This window comes from Peromyscus californicus, unplaced genomic scaffold, assembly GCF_007827085.1.
Source record: "Peromyscus californicus insignis strain IS unplaced genomic scaffold, ASM782708v3 Scaffold_6__1_contigs__length_162567912, whole genome shotgun sequence".
Classification (NCBI taxonomy): Eukaryota; Metazoa; Chordata; class Mammalia; order Rodentia; family Cricetidae; genus Peromyscus; species Peromyscus californicus.
Genome location: NW_026294584.1, coordinates 131,222,084 through 131,238,054, shown reverse-complemented (window position 1 = coordinate 131,238,054; position 15,971 = coordinate 131,222,084). Strand labels below are relative to the sequence as shown.

The 15,971-nt window shown below is 40.6% G+C and overlaps 2 protein-coding genes across 7 annotated transcripts in view; both read right to left on the bottom strand.

The window, feature by feature from the left end:
• The window catches only part of LOC128098387 (WASH complex subunit 2), a 195,392-nt gene that overhangs the window by 262 nt on the left and 179,159 nt on the right, over positions 1–15,971 (bottom strand). The gene's annotated exons all lie outside the window — the stretch shown is intronic.
• Marchf8 (membrane associated ring-CH-type finger 8) overlaps positions 1–15,971 on the bottom strand; it is a 74,331-nt gene that overhangs the window by 36,553 nt on the left and 21,807 nt on the right. The window lies entirely within an intron of this gene.

The following is a 15,971-nucleotide window of genomic DNA, read 5'->3' as shown; positions in this document are numbered from 1 at the left end:
TTTCTTATAATAAAATGATAGTATCTAAAGGAAGCTAGGGAATCAGGTCTGTGAATAACCACAGATTAGTCTTCAGCAATGTCTCATTATATTATTTTCAAAGTTAAACTTTTGCTCATGAGCAAGTATTCCTGTGTAGGTGTGTGTTTCCTTGAGAATCAAACCTAAGTCTCATGCATCCTGATATAGTAATTTTTTCTTAAAACTAATGCCCTTGGCAGGAGGATTACAAGTTTGAAACTAGCCTGAGCTACATAATAAGATCCTTTATAAACAAAACAAAATTTAAAGCAAACATTAGATACACACACAAAGCAAATTCACCAATGCTGTTCTTGGAGTCGGATTATAATTCTGTGGCAGAGTTTGCCTACATACCTAAGTCCCTGAGTTCAATCTTAGTATGAAGCTCTAAATAAGAAAAATAAGGGGAGGGGGAGGAAGAGAGGGAGGAGGCAAAACTGTAGTCCCTCCAGCTGACCTCAAATTCATATAATGGCAAGACTGCGGAAATTCAAAGTATCTCTGGTTTATGCACAACCTTCCACAAGTTTAGACTCTCCAAACCAGCTGTTGGCCAACTTCTCCAATAAAGAGCAAGATAAATATTTCAGGCATGGTAGGCCAAATCTGTTCTAGTTACTTAACTCCACTGTGTAGTGTGAAAGCAACCATTGACAATTGGTAAATAAATAAGAATGGTTACATGTTATCATTTAGATATGCTCTGTCCACTAAAGGATCACCTGCTGCAGTTTGGTACCCAGTGTAACAGGAGTTAGTTCCTAACACTGTGAAGAGCTATGGAGTAAGTCTTGAGGATGGAGAAGTGTTTTGCAGAAGGATGAATTTATCTCATGAGTGAGCCCCAGGAACAGCTGTTACAAAGCTTCCAGCTCTCCTGCTTCCTCTCCCCGACATTTTTTCTTTCCTTCCCCACTATTTCCCTTTCCAACTCTGTGATAGCATCTAGCCTGTAACAATACAGCAATAGGCCCTCACCAGAAGCCAGTGCCGATGCCCTACACATGGATCTCCAGAACTGTGACCTAATTAAACATATATACGTGTGTGTTTTTAAACACATATTAAACACACACACACACACACACACACACACACACACACACACACACACACACACACACAAACACACACATATCCCAATCTTGGGTATATTTTGTTATGAGAAAACAAAATAAACTATGGCATTGTATACCAACAGAAATGTATTTGCAAAAACAGATGGCAGGATAGATTTGGCCCGTGACTTACAGTTCAAAAAGGGTTTCTCAGGGAGGATGTAGGTAATCAGGGACATTCTTGAGACCCCGAGAAGGCTGCCTTTTTGATGTTTATATAAGCTGTCTTATGTGAACAGGTACACTTGGTTTTTTCTATACTCTCTCATTGCTAATAATCAAATCTTTCCTCCCTATTCACTTTCCTTGATGCCTCCACAGAAACAGCCCTATACAAACTATCCGTGTTTACAGAAGTTATGTTTCATGATGTCGTTTGAATGTTAACAGGATAGACCCTTAAAAAAAAAGAATATGCCTCTAATTTGGGGGCCTTCACTTGTAAACCATGTGTAATGTGGTGTTAAGTAGGGGAGGTAAACAAAGGGCTAGAGCACCCTAAGCCACGTTTGAAAAACATCTGCTCCAGCTCTCTCAAAACTCTGCTTGGGAACAGCTGTGTCTGTGGGGCTGGTCTCAACCCTGACAGTCTCACTCAAGAGGCAGAAGATCACCAGGACTCACATATAGATTCCTGCACACTGATCAAATCATAAAGCGACAGGAAGGAAGGAGGAATGGCTACAGACCAACACTCACATGAAAATGAAATACAAGAATATTATTTTAGAAAGTCTCATTTTATAATAGGCAAGTGACTGAGAATCAAAAAATAAGAAGACAGGGGTGACAGTGTCTACACACCACACATCCCCTCCTCTTCTTCAGGCTCTGATGAAGCTGGTAGAGAGGGAACCCTGTCCCCTACAAATGTTCTGCATGGTTATATCCAAACACATTATCCCACACCAAGAGGCACACACTTACTGTTGAGTTGCTTACACTCTGGAATATCACAATAGTAGTGAACAGTGTCTTCATCACTAATGTATTAAAGTCTTTTGTCAAAGATGATGAATTCCATGTGGTTTCTTGGAATAAGTAGTCAAAGTGGCCGTGCCCAAAGCCCCACTACCTATCATGCCAGTAGCTACCTGTGGTGCTTCTGATATAATCACCATTATTACATCATTGGTACATGTCCATGACAGGCCTGGGAAAGACTATTTATACCAAAGAGAAACCAAGAGAGTCAGAATGTTTGCAGCTTTGGTGGGCCCCGTTCCTTATGGTCACTCCAGCTGCTCTTCTGACATGTACCTACCTCCAGGTAATGGAAGTTTGCCAGAAGGAACACTATTTGAGATAAGCATTCATTTACAAACGAACCAACAAACAGACACTGCCACTATGCACATGAAGGTTCATATGAAAGAAAGCATATGACAGTTATCTATTTAATATTAATTCAGTCCATCTTTAATGAAGAACCTTTAGACTTGGCAATGTGCCTGGTCATCTAGATGAGGACTTCAATTTCACTGATATAAATCAAAGCCAGCTGAAATGAACATCTATATCTAGAGGAACTAGACTCCTAAGGTTTGAGTCAGGAAGAAATGCCAAGTTTATGATCAGGAGAGTTCACTAGTCAGGATTATAACTATCCCAGGCTGGGAGGTAGCTCAGTGGTAGAAGGCTTGTGTAGCATTAACAAGATAATGGGTTTGATCCCTCAAAGGTGTGTGTGTGTGGTGGGGGTTGTTCTCTTCAAAGTGGTCTAAAGGATCGAAGTAATCCCTGTTTGACACAGCTTCGACAAGCTGATTCCAAAATGAAAAGGGAAACTCAAGAGACTCAGACCTGCTGAAGAAGCTTGAAGACCAAAGTTCGAGGACTTCTCAGTTTCAAAACTTACTCCACAGGCTCAGTAATCAAGACAGATTTGGACATCTGTCCAGACAGATATATAGAGAACAGAAGTGCAGAGTTGAGAAATAAACTCAGCTATCTGTAGTCAAATAACTTTCCATAGAATAACAACATGATTCCACAGGGCAAGAAGACATTTTTCAATGAGTGCCAGGACAACTGGACAGTCTCATGAGGAAAAAAAAAAAAATCTGGATCCCTTCCTCACACTAAAACAAAAGAAAAATTAGAAATCAACAGAATAATTTCGTTATGTGTGTGTTTCAAAAGCCACCATGATAAAAGTGAAAAGTGGAGCTGAACATGTAGCTCAATAGCACCGTGCCTGCATAGTAAGTGCAAGGCTCTGGGTTTGACATCCAGCATACACACACACACACACACACACACACACACACACACACGGGGCAGTCTGAATCCCAGAACTCAGAAGAGAGTCAGGGGATCATGAGTTCAAGGTCAGCATGTGCTATACACAGTGAGACCTTTTCTCTAAGAAATAAAACACAGAGTGGGAGGGAGGGAGGGAGGGAGGGAGGGAGGGAGGGAGGGAGGGAGGGAGGGAGAACAACAAAATAAAAGAAAATGTTTGTCAGTCATGCATCTAGCAAGAACCCCATATCTAGAAAACACAGACTTCTCACAATGTAATAACAAAAAGACAAGAACCCAATGAGAAATGGCTACTTGAAATCATCAGCTGTCAGGAAAGTGTAAACCAAAGCCATAAGGGACCATTTATGTTCCTAACTGAAGATATATGAACAAGTATTGGTAAGGATATGGTGAAACTAACCCCTTCGTACATTGGTGATGGGAATGTAATTGGCTGCTCTGAAAAAGCCTACTTCTTCCTCAAGATAATAGACATGTTACCATATGACCCAGCAATTTAACTTCTAGGGCACACACATCCAAAACAAATTAAAATATCTACCCTATTCATGAACACTGCCCCTAAATTTATTCAAGTATATTTATACTGCATTATCCATAAGAGCAAAAAAGTAGAATCAAACCAAAACTGTATCAACTTCAAAGTAAATAAATATAGTGTATATCCATTCACTTAAACCATATTCATAAAAAAAGAATGAACTTTGAAAAAATATTAAGTGAAAGAAGCCAGTTACAAAGGACCATCTAATATTTGATAACATTTGCATGAAATGTCCAGAGTAGGTAAATCTACATAGACAAAAAGTAGCAGCTGGATGTTGAGGTGAAAATGGGAAAATATAAGGGGTGACTGCTTAAAAGGACTTCTCTTTAGAGTAATGAACATGATCTAAAAGTGCCTATGGTGATGTCACACAATATATGAGCAAAGAAAGCTTTAGAACTACATCCATTTAAGTGGGTGAGTTGTAATGCATATAAACCATCTAAATAAAGATATTTTTTAAATGGAAATAAGTGAGTTAAAAACATTTTTAATTTTTCCTTTGTGCTACATCTACTTAATTTTTCCAGAGGGCCTGGAGATGGACACTGCTCTCTTACCCTCCCACCTCTAAGCAGGACAAGAGAAAGGGTACAAAAGTAGCAAGCAGAAATCAAAGTTCAAGTCCTGCTATCAACTGTGTGAGGTTAGGCAACTTCTAAACTGTTATTTCCTGTCTATGAAAGATAAAGGTAATAACCTCTCATAAATTTGAAAGGTTAATATGAAGATCAAATAAGTGTTTCCTTGTGTACACACACAGGGCTCTATGCAGGACATTTACCAGCAGGTTTTCCCATCTACCTGTTGGCACACTCTGGCTTTCTAGCACTGGTTTATGTTCCTCTCTTCTTCAGTTCCAGATTTATAAAACTGGGCCCTCCAATCCTTCTGATATCTATTGATGACCTCTAGACAGAAAAGCAAGAACGACAATGCCTGGCCTACAGTACCAGGAAGAAGGCCTGATCAGGAAAACACCCAGCATGGCTCAGCAATCTAACTGTTCTCTGTACTTTACAGACAGTTAAGATAAACGTAAGATTCTGTTCATTCGGACAATAATGCTGCAAACAACTAAAAATAACAACATGGGAGTCAGAAGACAACAATGCTAGTTTCAGCCCCATTGACCTTCACCCAAGAAGGATCACCCTTGTCTCAAGGTACCAGGTTCCAGCAGCACCCTACTCCATTCCTTCAATTCTAAGAATCCAGAAAGAGATGCACAGAACAGGAGTCCAAGTGCAGAAACACTAAACCTTGCATGCCTATGAGAAACCCGGGATATGTTCACAATGCAGACTGAGAATCACCGGCAGTTCCATGATATGGAACACATAGGTGTAAGTTTGTCTTCTAAGACACAGCTGCAGAACCACTCATTCATGTTATCAAATGCTACATACAAATATAGAAGCCACCATCAATACAAAACCTTGAAGACTTTTAAAAAGCAGCAAAGCAGCCGGGCGGTGGTGGCGCACGCCTTTAATCCCAGCACTCGGGAGGCAGAGGCAGGCGGATCTCTGTGAGTTCGAGGCCAGCCTGGTCTACAGAGTGAGATCCAGGAAAGGTGCAAAGCTACACAGAGAAACCCTGTCTCAAAAAAAAAAAAAAAAAAAAGGAAAAAAGAAAAAAAAAGCAGCAAAGGAAAATCATTGATAATATACACATTATATATATTATTATATATTATATTAATATATATTTAAGAACCTATCTCAAACCAAAATGTTACAGCAGCAAAGCATGTATTTTAACTACTAAAAAAGTAATTTTCTAAGAATTACTGATACCAATTAAAGATATAAACATTCATACAAAAATCATAATGTAGGCTGGGTTGACAGCAATGTAACTCAGTTGACATGCTCGCACAGCACACACAAATCCATGGGTTTCTTTTCAGTAGTACAGAGACCAGGTGTAATGGTGCATGCCTATAATCCCAGTATTTAGGAGGTAGAGACAGGAGAACCAGAAACTCAAGGTCATCCTTGGCTACACAATGAGTTTAAGGTCAGCCAGAGATACATATAAAAATAAAAATCAGTAATGTATTCTACTGTAAAATATAAATACATGAATATTACTTACCTTGTACATCAACAAAACAAACAAAACAAAAAAGTGATAAAAATGTGAAAGTAAATTAAGAATTTTCAATAAAAATCAGGGACTTTGGGGTACATTTTATTACTGAACTATAATAAAATACATAATAAAATACACTCTTAAGTTAAAACACATATTTAATATAACCCAATCAAAGTCTAAGACAGACTTCACATGAAAAAATGATCATAAAATCATACATAAAAATAAATAAATAAAAAAAGTTGAGAAAGAAGCAATACAATGTATTCTATAAAATATTTAAATATTATAAGACAATTATCAGGAAAAAACAAGGAACAGGAACAAGATTTTTAAAAGCCTGAGACTGAACCGTATGGAGGAGTACACCAGTCAACATAAGCATCGGCCTAATACAGCAAGGGCCATGCTACTCAATGACTGGGGTTAGGATAGATTGATAATCCAGAAGGGAAATGTTTTCAATCAATACTCACACACTTTATTCATCAAAATAAATTCTGGTACAGACTGGCGAGCTGACTGTGGGTTCAGGCGCTTGCTGCCAAGCTGACCAGCCTGAGTTCAATCCCAGAACTTCTGTGATGGAAGAAGAGAACCCACTACCCCAAGCTGTCCTCTGATGTCCACACACAACCCTGTGCATGGCCTCTCCCAAATAAGTAAATAAGTGTAATTAAGTGCATATATTCTGATGAATATAAAAATTAAATGTAAATAGATGCACACAGAGAGCAAGAATGAAATTCCATTACAAATAAATTTATTAAGGAACTCAATTAAAGAGTATCTTTCTAAACCTAGAATTAACATTTTTTAAAGTTATAAAGTACAAAGGTTTGTTGATTTGACTCTATACTTAAATATACAAAACAAAATGTGGAAAAATGTGTGTTACACAGGACAGAAATATTTTTACACATATGAATAGAAAGCTTTTTTTCTCTGTCTTTTTTTTTTTTTTTTTTTTTTTTTTTTTGGTTTTTTTCGAGACAGAGTTTCTCTGTGTAGCTTTGCGCAATTCTCCTGCTTCTGTCTTAAAAGGGTTTCTAATTACAGGATTCTGCCATAATATCCAGCCAAATAAATTTCTAAGAAAAATCAAAGCCCTCACAGACAGGGGGCCAGGTTTCAGAATAGATGCTTCATGTGTGGGGACACGGCTGGTGAACTAAAGCATGGACCAAGACATCAAAGGAGCAAGGGAAGGCAGGAGCTCATGCAGCTGTCTTTTTCTTTAATAATATTCTACAAAAATACAGCAAAATTTAGACCAGGAAAACGGCTCCACAGGTAACAGCGCTTGCAACAGCGCAAACCCAATGGCCCGAGTCCAGGACTTTGAAAACACAAGGAAGGGCAGGTGCAGTAGCAAGCGAGCACCTGCAATCCTAGCCCTCCTACAATGAGATGGGAGGTAGAGATGGGAATAAACCAGCTCACAGGTCAGCTAGCTGAGAGCTAGAGAACATGCAAAAGTCTTCAGTCTCAAAGACTTTTCAAGGTAGCATTACTTAAAACAAAGAAAAGAACCCCTAATTTCCCCCCAAATTAAGGCAACTTGTTAAGTAAACTGTGATGCTAGTAGAACCAATGGAATACTATGTAGTCATTTGTGGTGGTTTGAAAGAAAATGGCGCCCAGAAGGAGTGGCACTATGAGGAGGTGTGGCTTTGTTGGAGTAGAAATGGCCTTGCTGGAGGAAGTGTGTCACTGTGGGGTGGGTTTTGAGGTCTCCTATGCTCAAGCTACTCCCAGTGTCACAGTCCACTTCCTGTTGCCTGCATATCAACATGTAGCAGCTCTTTCTCCGCACCACATCTGCCTGCACCATGTCTGCCTGCACACCACCATACTCCCCACCATGATGAAGATGGACTAAATCTCTGAAACTGTAAGTTGCCACCTCAATTAAATGTTTTTCTTTGTAAGAGTTGTTGTGCTCATGGTGTCTCTCACAGCAACAGAAAACTAACTAAAACAGAAGTTGTTGGTACCAGGGACTAGGCTATTGTTGTGATAGGCCTGACCATGCTTTTGTTTGAAGGAATATAGATTTTGGATTAGAAAAACAGTTCAATGCTTTAAGTGCTGCACAATGGGCCATGCTAGTAGAAACATGGAAGACAGTGGTACTAAAAGTTATTTGAACTGTAGGGGGCTGGATCAAGAGGTTTCAGAGGAAGAGAATATTAGTATGTGGCCTAGAGACTGGTCTTGTGATATTTTGAAGAATGTGGCTGCTTTTTGCCCTTGTCTGGAGAGTCTGCCTGAGGCTAAAGCAGAAGAAATCTCAAAACAGCCTAGTATAGATTCTGTGATGTGGTTATCAGTGTTAACTCTGATGGAGATTTATGATGAAAATGAACAAGCTGAGCAAATAAAAATACAAAATTACAGATTGAGAAAAGGGGCTCGAGGAAGTGGAATAGAGTTAAATCCTGTGTTCAAGGTGATAAACAGATTAAGAAATGGAATGAACTGAGTAGAGACCTTGGGGCAAGATCCTACCCAGCTAAGTTTCCAATTTGTAAAAAACAAAGAAAAACTTAGAGCCAGGTGTGATGATGCATGCCTTTAATCCCAGCACTCAGAAGGCAGAGGCCGGCAGATCTCTGAGTTTGAGCCCCATGGTCTACAGAGCAAGTTCAAGGACAGCCAAGTGTAGGCAGTAAAGGTAACCATCAAAAACAAAAAGCTGGAGAAGATGTGATTGAACAAGGGGACCATGTTCTAGCCCCAGCAAGCAGCAGAACTTGGCAGCTTCAGCCACGTGGTTCTGGCTTTAGAGTTAAGGATAGAAGAAACAAGTTATGAAATTTGCCTCCACAACTAAGGAAAACCTTTATATGTTTTCCTTCTTAAGAGGTGTCTCTTCAAAGCACTAGAAACCCCAACTAAGGCATCGTTATATGAAATAGAGAAGCACACTTATATTAAACACAATATAAAAATTACAAATTACAGTAACAGCCATGTAGATATTCATTCAGGAAAAAAAAAATCTCAGGAAGTCATGAAATGCCAACAACAGTTAAATGATGCAACAATATAAATGATTTTCCTTTGTCTTCCACACTTTTAGTAATAATTAGTTTTACATTTAAAATATATTCTTAGATAAAGTCTGAGCTTTGGTAGACAGTCTGGCAACAGAAAGCCATCCATGAGGACAAGCAACTACAAGAAGGCCCATGTTCTGTGAGAAAGACTTGTGGCAGCCTCTCAGAACTCGACTCACTTTCCTACAGAAATAAAGAAAAGGCCACATTCTGGGGATGCAGATATTCACAGCCAGTCACGGTTTGCTTTCTGTTCTTCCTCAGTGTTTAGCCTTTCTTCTATATTTTGCATTGTTTTCCCTTAAAACAGCAGAAACAGTTTGCCTTTCTGCATGAGACTATTCCCTCTGGCTTTCATCCTCAAGGCCAATATTTGTAAAGACTGTATTTTATATTTTATACACAGTAAGACTAGTTTTATCATTATTTTCATGCCATACTATTTCCAAGAGAAGTCAGTCAGCATACTTCTCACAAAATGCAACTGCAATAATGGCTATGAACTCTACTAACAGGGAGACCCAGGCATTATAACAAGGCAGACAAGAGAAGGTTGGTACTTACTTGTCCACTGATAACAAATCTGAGCATTTGGCCAGTGCTTACAAAGCTATCTATTATCCACACAGCTTTCCTCCCCCCCACCCAATATGTGTGTTCCTGGGCTATGCTATAAATATGTCTGCGGCAGGAACCATAATCTTTTACAACAGAAAATAATAAACAAGGGCTATTAGTAAATATATTTTCCTTTCAGTCACAGTCATAAAAGAAACATATCAATATAGTCCTGCTTTTCACCAGAGAAAAGCAGATCATTCTCTTAAGACAGAGAAAATCTAAGAAAGGCTGAGATGCCTAGGATCTGACCATAGGATTAGGCACTTTCGGTGTGTCAACAATATTTACTGTCAAGTTCCTCAGCTTCATCTACCAGGCTCCAATCTTTTCATGACGTTACCGAATGTGATGCAAAGGAAAAGCTCCTGAGCACTGGGAAGGTACCTGGGCTGGCTCGCTGGCCCTCTTCTCACTTGGCCACTAAGGAGCTTCTCTGTCAGCCAGGCCCCTCCCTGCATATTTATCATCTCCTTCCTAATACATAGTTTCGTATCAGCTCCCCAAGGAAAATGCATAGAATGAGTGGTTGATATAGCTAGATGGTGCTATGCACAAACAAACAAATCCAATGTCAGCAGAGAATTCCAAGTGCTTTTTGCTTCAGTAATCTTCTTTTTAGTCGTGGGGAAAAAAAAGTTGAAAATGAGAGGGCAGACAAAAGGATTTGTGACCATGAAAGTATTTGCAGTTCCACCCAGAACAACCAGGAACAATTCAAGAAACCTGAAGACAAAAGGAGACAAGCCCCAGACTAAAAGGCCACTAAGTACCTGGCGCAATGCATTAAACAGTAAAAAGTTCTCATCCCAAGTATTATCAAAAGTTCTAAGATTTAAGACAAAGAGAAATCTCCCTACAGGAGACAGACGTTACACTGCAAAGGACTCTAAGTCAAAACGAAATCAGACCTCTCCACTGCGGGGCAAAATACAAACATCTTCAAACGGCTAAGACTAGTCATCGTGGAAGTCTACGTCCAGCTGTGCTGTCAGACACCACGAGAGACACAGTGAAGCACATCTGGAAAAGTCAACTCTGGAGTAAAAGAAGAAAACAAATGAGGGAGGAAGAGAAGGACCAGGGCTGGGGACACAGCCAGTGAGCCAAGTGCTTAGCAAGCGAGCACACACGAGGCCCAGGGTTTGAGCCCCAAGACTGCATAAAAACCAAGCATGGTACACGGGCCTATAATCCTAGCATCTGTGCCCCTTGGACACAAGCTAACAGACCAAGTCCTTGACCAATCTTCTTTCCACATCCTTCAGGTAAATCTACTTAGCAGCTTTAATAATTTTCATACTAATGAGGAGAAGAAAAGGAGATGGACTTAGCTATGAGTCTGGTAATGGGCTCTGGAGACAGCTCAACAGAACTCAACAGAACAAAGAGAACTTTCCCTCTAAGTGTGAGGACCAGAGTTTGATCCCATCTGACCCATGTAGATGCTGAGTGAGTAGCAGACCATCTGTAATGCCTGAGTTTGGAAAAAGACAGGAGATCCCTGGATCAAGCTGGCTAGCTACATTAGTCATACTGGCTGTGGGTTTAACCAAAAGACATTGCCTCAGTGAGAAAGCAGAAAACAATGGAGGAAGACTCCCTAAGTCAACCTTCTCCCCCTCCCCCTTCTCATACATATACACACACATACACACACACACACACAATCTCATATGCACATACACAAGGGCATACATACCTGTACATACCTGTGCCCAGACATATTTGAACATACATATATACATGTATACATATTATGTACACATATACTTGCAATTTTTTAATTATTCTAATAAGAATAACTTAGCATAATGTATAAAAATTATCAATAGTACTTTTCTACCCATTACTACAGTTTTAATTAGCTTTGGTATCAGATGAACCCTTAATCATTTTGAACTAATGAGATCCAATTTGAATCTTTAATGAGACTACTCCAAAAAGATACTGAGATTCGGAACAGGACTGAGACCCTGCTTACAAAAGGACCGACAGCTTAGTGACTGGAAAGAGACAGGGAGCACTCCATTCTAAAGCAGGGGTCCAACTATGATCCAGACAATGTGAGAACACAGTAGTTAAAGGACAAATTGTCTCCATGACTCACATTACCCCACAAAAAGCGAGGGGGCTGTACCTCTAGTTCAAGAAATGCCTCAAAACGGCAGCCAGCAGCACGGGAAGCAGCAGCTGCTAGCCAGGCCTCCCAGCAGCATGGGTGATAATCACCACCCTGCTTGCTCTAGTCCTGACAGTAGCCCTGTCAACACAGGATGTTTGCACTACATTAGAGGCTACATTCCGGCACAGCACAGGCTATCAGCGCTCAGTCCTGCCCCCACCGTCAGCAGGCTGCGACGGTACGCACACTCTCATATATATGTGTTTAAGACCTCAACTACTGCAGCAGAACCCTCAGCAGTGGGGGCCAAATCATCACAGAACTCTGCTTTTTCTATATAAACTGTGTTTTTCTTCATTTACAACGTTATAATGAAATAAAACTTCCATTTTGAAAGAAATAAAGCATATGTAAAGTAGAAAATATTGAGGCCCAAAGGGAAGAAATACAGGATAAAACCAGTAAATTTTAATACAGAATTTATCACAGAACCTCATTCGTGTTTGAACAATTCTCACCTTGTTCCAATAAAATAAACATTTCAAGTCAATGTATCTTTTAAAAGTAAAGCTGTGACCTCTCAATGCAAACAGCTTTAAAGAAGTGTCTTCACTTGAGGAAGCTATGGACCCAGCACAGGAAATGTCACTCTGGAACTGGGCTTGCCCTGCAGAGCCTGCAGTCATGACTGATGCGCACTGTTGGTAATCACCAGGATGCGTCTCATGTACTAGCCGGTCTCCAAACTTGTTCTGCTTCTGGGCTATGCCCACGCCTAAGCTACACAGCCACCCCACAATACTTGACATGAACAACACTTCTCAAAACACAACTTTCATTAGCATAATGGGATAAGCCTATAAACCCAGAATTTGGGAACCTGAGGCAGGAAGACCACAAGTTCCTGGTCAGCTTGTACAATACAGCAAAATCTATTTCAAACAAAAACAATACTTTTATCCTAAAGAATGTCATTCCCATTAGCAGTGAATTTGTGTCTGCCTGGCACAATAACAGCCTGTACCCCTATGCAAATCCAACCAATCAGCAACCTCCTAAAGACCTTCCACCACAGGGCTGCAACTCTTCATGAAGTATCCCATGCTGTAAGTAGGTGGAAGAAAAGATCTGGAATATGAAAGAATTCTGTTCTTCTGTAAACAACAGGTGAGAACCTGTAAACACTTCATAGTGTAGCCAAACTCGCAGCTGCTTTTTTTAATTTTTTTTTTATTTTGCAATACAATTCAGTTCTACATATCAGCCACGGATTCCCTTGTTCTCCCCCCTCCTGTCCCCCTCACCTTCCCCCCAGCCCCCCCCCCCCCCATTCCCATCTCCTCCAGGGCAAAGCCTTCCCCACAGACTGAGGTCAACCTGGTAGACTCAGTCCAGGTAGGTCTAGTCCCCTCGCAGCTGCTCTTAAAGCGAAAGCTCTTTGTTGTCACAGGAAAGCACTAGCACCGGAAGCAGTTCTGCAGCATCGCAACCCTTTCTCTTAGCGCTTCTGAATCTGCAGTCCTGAAGGCAGCAGAGGAGTGACTCCTGGGGCTGCCTGCTCTTCTAAGGTTGCATCTCAAGTTGAAATGCCCAGTGTTGATCCCAAAACTATTTTCTCCCCTCTGATGTGAAGCAAAGGCCTAGCTAGATAATCAATCTATCTTTTAATGACTCCCCATTCCCTGTCTTACTCCCCTGTCTTCCACCAAAACCCTTCTTCTCAACAAAAGCCTCCTGTTCCTGGGCTTTCTTTGTGTGTGGCCCACTGAGTTTAACTGCTACTTCTCGCCCCAACAGGAGCGGGAGGCTATTCGTTGGAGCATGGGCAGCTTACCAGTGGCCATGGCACTGCAGGAAAGGACTCCTCCTCCAACCACTTACTGCCAACAGTCTCTGACCAGGGAGCGAGGTGTGGGCTGCCTGCCCCATCCCATTCACAATGGAATGCTGCGGGCTCAACCTGTGCTGGTCTCATACAGAGGACCAGAGCTGCAGTGAGTGCCTCGGTGCGGTGGCTGCCACGCCTCACTCCGTCTTCTGCTCTCCTCACTGCCCCTCTTCTGTGATGTTCACTGAGCTCTGGAGGGAGGGATATTGGGTAGTTTCTAAAGTCAACATTGCACCACAGAAGCTGATACAGGTCATCACAGGATTATGAGATTCACAAGTGGCTTGACCATAACACCTAGCATTCTGTGTCCATGCCAATATACCTGCAATGGGCAGGTTCTTGGGTATTCCTCAAGGTACTGCCTGCTTACTGGTAAGGTTCCCAAGGGGCCAGCCAGGTGATGCTTAAATGCTAACACTTTCTAGACTGTAGCACAGAGTTCACAGCTAGCCAGGCTAGTGTCCAGAGACCTCCTGAAGAGCCCCGAGAGTGTGTAAAATGATAAGGCAGGAAGTGTTGAACCTGAAGCCTCAGAATGGAGGACTTCCTGGTCATGGCAGCTCTGACTCAGCCTTGCCTGATGGTCTGCCTCCACTGACCATCACCCCTGAGTATCACAGTTTACTTTGAACACTTTGCCAGGAGCTATTAAGACACAGTCTGTTTTAGTTCATCTGAATTTCAGCTCTAAACTACTGAATTTTATTATCAGTCATAAGGTCATTCTTGTCTGGAGAATTGAAGACCATTAATGATCCATTTACTTGTGTGAACTGATTTCACAGGCATGACAGTTTGTAAAATAGGATAACCCTCATCTCTGACATCACTAAGCAGTTAATTCAGAATTTAAAAAATATAAAACTTATTTAAAGATGTATTTACCCCTAATTCCATCCTACAAATATCAAAAGTGTGGTTAAATAAAAGTACATAAAACCACATGGGAACATGTGAAAGGAGAAGCCAAAGCATTGGATTTAAAGCTTAAAAGTCATCACAGGCAGGAACTGACTGCAGAGAGCAGAGTACTGAATCCCAAGCAGGCAGAGAAGCCAGAGTCAGGGAGTCTGTGTCACAGAACTCCGTAAGAGGGAACTGACAGGCGGAGCAGCTCAGAAGAGTTGGGGGTTAAGGTGAAGTTAGAATCAGAAAGATGACTGGTAAATCCAACAATAAGTACTTCAGGGTAGCCTTGCTCAGGAGGCCACGGGAGAGAACATGATACAACAAAGGACTAGAACTCTGCTAAGTGGTTTGTTTTACCCAGGGCAAAAGTGCTCTTGATTTTCTGGCAGAATTCAGTCTCTATTTGAAGTCATTTAGATGACTATAGATTAAGTCCTGGGTTAAAAAAATAAATAAAAGCTACCATATTCAAAGAGAAATCTCTATTGAGAAGAGTCATTAGAAAATACAAACTACACATACCATTCTTGACTTTTCTCAGAATATTCAATTCTCAGAGATATTAAATATTTAAATAAAAAAGAACTATTCAATGAGAAAACAACAAAAATAGGCAGCTTTAAAAAGAAAAAATACCAGTAAGTTAAGGTACTTGCCATCAATTGGATTCCATTCCCCAAACCCACATGGATGGAAGGAGAGAACTGACTCCCACAAATTGTCCTCTGACCACCATAAATGTCATGTGGCACACATACACACAATCAATCAATCAATAAAATTTTAAAAATGAACAAAACACTAGTTCTAGAAATTAATGAGAATGATTAAAACAAAGTCAAATGATTGAAACAGCAGATTAAACATAGCTAAAAAACCACTAAATTATATACCACACTTGAAGAATTTTTTCATAGGAAATGAAAAGTATTAAAGAGAGACAGGCAGACAAGAATAAAATGGCATGGCCTCCCTGAAGACTATTTGAATCCCAGAGGAGACAGAGAACCTAAGTTACATGTAAGGAGATAAAAGTTGAGCATTTTCAAAAAAAAGATAAGGGGCTAGAAAGATGGCTCAGCAATAAAGAACACTGGTTGCTTTTCCAGAGAACCAGGTTCAATTCCCAGCACCCATAAGGCAGCTCACAACAATCTGTAACTCCTGCCCCAGAATACCCAACACCCTCTTCTGGCCTCCATGGGCACCAAGCACACAGGTGGTGCACAGACATACACGCTGGTAAAACACCCGTAGACACACAAATAAGATAGTATTTTTTAAATTTTAAAAATAAAAAAGATGAAAG